Raw genomic sequence first — 5,352 nt, forward strand, 5'->3', positions numbered from 1 at the left:
AGGGGAAGTAGAGGATAAATATTCTCTTTTTTTGTTGTTTTGCTTAAGTACGTGGCCTTTACATTCATGGTTTTCTTTCTATTAAAATGCCTTTATCTCAGACCAGGTGGTTTTTCATTTTGTTTTCTCACCCTGTCCTCCTGAGGAGGGAGAGTGAGAGGGCAGCTTGGTGGGCACCCGGCAACCAGCCGAGGTCAACCCACCACAGGGCTTTTTGGATCCCCTTGTGGGGCCCCAGAAAACAGCAGTTTTGATCGAGTGTGCCATAGCTGTAGCAGTTATGAATCGGCAGACTTCTGCGTGGGTGTGGTGGTTTGAGCCTGACCGGATGCCAGTGCCCAGCAAAGCCACTCTATCACTCTTACCCCCTCGGCTGGACAGGGGAGAAAATATATAACAACAGGCAACGGTAAATCCCCTTTGCTGTGCCCTGAAATGCTGAGATAGTGCTGCAGCACAGACTCCAGCAGAAGCAGGTGCAGGCATCCGTCCAGCTTGGCTGGGCTCCCTGGCACGGGTTTCCTTCAGCTCTGAAAAGTTCTGCCTGTGAGAAAGTCACTCTGGCAGTTTTCCGTGAGCAAGGCTGGCCTGAACCGTGCTCCACCTGTGAGCTTGTGAAGCACTGAGACACTGGAGAGTTAAAAGGAATAGGCTGTATGCTTGAGGGCATTTCCAAACCAGCAGGAAATCGTGGAGAATCTGCAGGTAAATGGTTGCTTTGAGTTGAAACCATAATTTAAAAAAAAAACAACGTGGGTATCTCACAGTTTGTCTGAAAATAAAACTATTTTATTTTTCTGCACAGTTATGTGAATGAGCAGGTACATTAGAAACCAATCATGGTGACTTCTCCCTCACACAAACCCTAGTTTTATCTTGGACACTTTGCATGGCACCTCTATGAGACAGACAAAATTCACAGGAAAGAGGCAGGAATACCTCAGAAAAGGAATCAAACTATTAGGACCACATGTTGTTGTGAACTCAGATCCTTCTCTTGAGAAAAACCACCCTGTGTTTTTCACTTGGCCAACCTGAATGCTTTTATCATGTTTTCTGAGCTGCTGTTCTCATTGTTAATACACCAGAGTTTAAGAAGGCTTCTCAAAGGGAGGTGGCCATAGCTGGAGAGGCACCGTCAGCATCCTCAGTCCTCTGTCTCAAAGAGGATATTCCTTCCTCATGTCAAAGTGAGATTCTGAAACATCTTTCATCTGAGTCTCTCCTTCACAAGAAACAGCCTGCTCTTGCCGTGCTATTCGCTTGTGGCTCCCATCCCTCAGGTGTGCCCGGCCAGAAGTCTCTATGCTCTGGGAAGGTGGGAACTGCAAAGGGAAGGCTCGGTTGCCCCAGGCAGCAAGAGCATTGCTCTGCTCCTGCGAGGGCTTGCAGGGGACTGGGAACATTGCAGGGCTGGGATGAGAGCTAGATTTGTAAGCTGTCAGAAATCCAAGTGACAGAGCAGCAAGTTTAGGAATGCTGAATTATTCAGGGCTCACTCGGCAGTTCTACAAGCCTGACCTGTTCAAGAAAATGGGGTATCGTAGGGAGATCACCCAATTTTAATCACTCCCTTCTCTGCAGGACTGAAAACAGCATGAAGCAGTTTGACTGCTTGCATAAAAATGCCTTTTAACCCCCTGAAAACTTGTGATTTCTGCACAAACTGCTGCTTATTGGTCTTGTTAAAATGTCCCATGGGTGCATGAGTGTCAGTGGATTCACTGGCAGACAGAAGCCTGTTTTACTCCTGATGGGATTCATCCTTCGCCACGTAAAAATGAACAGTTCCCATCTAGGATAGTCTCCCAGACCTTTGTGTGTGGACACAGCGTCAGGGGATGCGCTCTTACATGTGAGGAGAGCTGGGATTAACCTCTCTCACTGAGCTCTAAGAAGCAAGTCGTGCCTTGCCTTGTTTTGTTTTGATTACCTAGCCTTGCCTTGCTTTGTCTACTCCCTTTGCATCCCTTTCCTCCTTTCCACCCTGTTTCTTCTTCATGTTCTTTCATTAAATGCAGCTTTGGCAAGATCTGGACAGGGAAGTAAGCAAGACTGTTCTTTAAGGCCCTCAGATTTATCCATTTTCTTCCTTTTTTCTCACCTATCAATCACCAGGTAGTCCATTTAATACAATCACCTCTGAAAAAGAAAGTCAAGTTTCTTTTCTCCGCGTGACAAACCCCAGCCTTTCAGGCTCAAGGATTCTGTTCTTTCCTCTCTTTAGAACCCGTGCTGCAGCAAGCAACCCCTGTTAGATTTCCAAACATTCCTGCAGCTCTTGGCCAAGCTTGCCTAACCCTGCAATCCCGTGGATGTTGGTGTTTGTAGTCTTTCCCTAGGCGTGAAGTGTGGGTGATGGTGGACAGGCCATCAGCATCCTCTGAGAGATGGTGGTTTGGATTGCTGTTTCTAGGGAAAATGCCCCAAAGAAAAGGCTTGGAGAATCACACTGTTAGATTTGGCTTCATTCTTCTGGGATGTTCTGAGCACTCCAGCCTGCAGGGTCTGCGCTTCCCAGTATTCCTTGTTATCTACCTTGTGGTCCTCACCGGGAATAGTGTGATTGCACTCATCACAATTGTGGACTCAAACCTCCACTGCTCCACATATTTCTTCCTGAGGAACTTCTCCACCCTGGAGATCTGCTACACGTCAGTCCCTCTGCCTCTCTCATGACTTGCCCTCGGTTGTGTTTGGGAAGACCAGCATCATTGTGCGAGTGGTGGCCAACCAGTAGCCGTAACACTCTGTGGACTTCTTCCTGGGGAATGTGTCCTCTCTGGAGACCAGCTACAGATCTCCCACCCTGTCCTGGCTGCTGCTCAGGTTTCTGAGCATTTCCTGCCCCTTTTGCATGTGCTGCGTGGTCCTTGCTGGGAGCCAAACCCTGCCAGCAGCACTGGGCTGTGTGCCACCCACTGCTCTCTGCAAGACCCATGGGCTGGAAGGTGTGTCTCCAGCAGGCAGCTGCACCTTGGCGGGGGGCATTGCTGTCATCTGCAGGAATCATTTCATTCTTGTCCCTGATACAGTTTGGGGGCCCTGGGGGTACCGGGCCGCTGCTGTGATTTCACCCTGTTGCTGGAGGGCTCCTGCAGTTACACTGTGACACTCCGGCTCTTTGCTTCCATAACCCGCTTTTTAGGTCCAGCTCTCCCCGTCCTGCCCGTGCTGGCATCCTGGGTGTGCGTCAGAGCTGCCACCCTTGGGCAACTCTACTGCCCAGCGCAGGCAGGCAGAAGGCCTCTCCAACTCTTTGTCTCCCCTCACTAGTGTCACTGTTTTCTACAACGCTCTGATCCTGGTCCATGTGATGCTCACAACAGCCCTCCTGGGATAGTCGCACAAACCCCACTTTTTACACCATCCTCACATCCCTGCTCAATGCCTTCACCGTGATCACAAATTTTAGTGTTAAGTGGGGCTCTGAGAAACGCTCAGGAAAGCTGTGAGCTGCCCAGAGAGCCATATGGCAGCACTGTGACCAAGCTGCCAGAGCACTCAGGCCTTACACCACCACAGGGGCTCAGGAGGAGAACGTGGAAGCGAAAAGAGAGTAGCTCTGGAAAGACCAAGTGCTGGTGCTCCCTGGCAGTCCTGCCATGCCAAGACTCTTTTCTCTTCAACCTCTCCACACTGGAACTGTCCCTGCAACTCCAAAAAGACCTTCGGGGAAGGATTTCAGGTGAAAAAAGTCACTGAAGGGCCCTTTATTTCATTTAAGTACACAGAGAACTCTGGTCTTCATTCACACAGCACCTCAGTCAGAAAAGAAAACCAGCCAGTAAATGAGAAAAAGGATGACAACATCATCACAGATAACTAAAACACCACCAACAATAAAAAGTGCAAAAGACAGGCTGGGCAGGCAATGTGCTACAGTATAAATGCTATGCAGGAGAAGATGGGCAGTTTATTGCTTCAGAAAAAGCATCCAGTCATCAGTTTCAATAGGGCATCTTTGATTTCATTGTTCCTCATGCTGTAGATGAGGGGGTTCACTGCTGGAGGCACCAACGAGTACAGAACTGCCACCACCAGATCCAGGGATGGAGAGCAAATGGAGGGGGGCTTCAGGTGAGCAAACATGGCAGTGCTGACAAACAGGGAGACCACGGCCAGGTGAGGGAGGCAGGTGGAAAAGGCTTTGTGGCGTCCCTGCTCCGAGGGGATCCTCAGCACGGCCCTGAAGATCTGCACGTAGGACACCGCAATGAACACAAAACAACCCAACACTAAACAGACACTGACGACAAGAAATCCAGCTTCCCTGAAGTAGGAGTGTGAGCAGGAGAGCTTGAGGATCTGGGGGATTTCACAGAAGAACTGGTCCACAGCATTGCCTTGGCAGAGGGGCAGTGAAAATGTATTGGCCGTGTGCAGCAGAGCATTGAGAAACCCACTGCCCTAGGCAGCTGCTGCCATGTGGACACAAGCTCTGCTGCCCAGAAGGGTCCCGTAGTGCAGGGGTTTGCAGATGGCCACGTAGTGGTCGTAGGCCATGACGGTGAGAACAGAAAACTCTGATGAGATCACCAAGACTAACAGAAAGACCTGAGCAGCACATCCCGAGTAGGAGATGGCCCTCGTGTCCCACAGGGAATGGGCCATGGCTTTGGGGAGAGTGGTGGAGAGGGAGCACAGGTCAAGAACAGCGAGGTTGAGGAGGAAGAAGTACATGGGGGTGTGCAGGCGGTGGTCACAGGCTACGGTGGTGATGATGAGTCCGTTGGCCAGGAGGGCAGCCAGGTAGATGCTCAGGAAGACCCAGAAGGTCAAGAGCTGCAGCTCCCACGTGTCTGCAAATGGCAGGAGGAGGAACTCCGTGATGGAGCTGCCGTTGGACATTTGCGGTGTCTTGGCATGGCATCAATGCTCAAAAAAGGAAAGGAAAGATTAAATTTAGGACAGGCTCCTCTGAGCGTAGCCACTCCACTTTTCACAACAACACCCCCAACTGAGATGTATTTCCTTCCTCTGCTTTGTGTTGGCTGACTGGGGTGAGGAGCAGCACCTCTGCCCATGTGCTGCTGAGCAGTCAGCTTTGCTCTTCTGCACTGGAGACATGGAGCTGGTTTGTGACAGCTCCGACGTTCACAAGGGCTGTCAGATGTAATCCACCTGTCATGGAAAACTTCAGGCCCTGCACTCATGGCTCTCCAGAGCCTGGGCTGCAGAGCAGAGGCTGAGCATGGCCTTATAACAATTGTGTCTGATTTTCATTTTCCACCATCACAGCTGGGGAGTGGGTTTTTTCACAGTGGAAATCCTCATTTGTATGGCTGATAATGTGAAGAGTCTTGAGACGGGAGAGGCAAAAGGGCAGAGCTCTCTGTGCCTTAGGGCAGA

The 5,352-nt window shown here is 50.4% G+C and overlaps 1 pseudogene; it reads right to left on the reverse strand.

Moving 5' to 3' along the window:
- Positions 1 to 3,924: 3,924 nt before the first annotated feature.
- On the reverse strand, positions 3,925 to 4,851 carry LOC147413007 (olfactory receptor 14C36-like; annotated as a pseudogene).
- Between the last annotated feature and the right edge of the window lie 501 nt (positions 4,852 to 5,352).

This window comes from Leptosomus discolor, unplaced genomic scaffold (assembly GCF_034619465.1).
Source record: "Leptosomus discolor isolate bLepDis1 unplaced genomic scaffold, bLepDis1.hap2 HAP2_SCAFFOLD_35, whole genome shotgun sequence".
In the NCBI taxonomy this organism is placed as follows: Eukaryota; Metazoa; Chordata; class Aves; order Leptosomiformes; family Leptosomidae; genus Leptosomus; species Leptosomus discolor.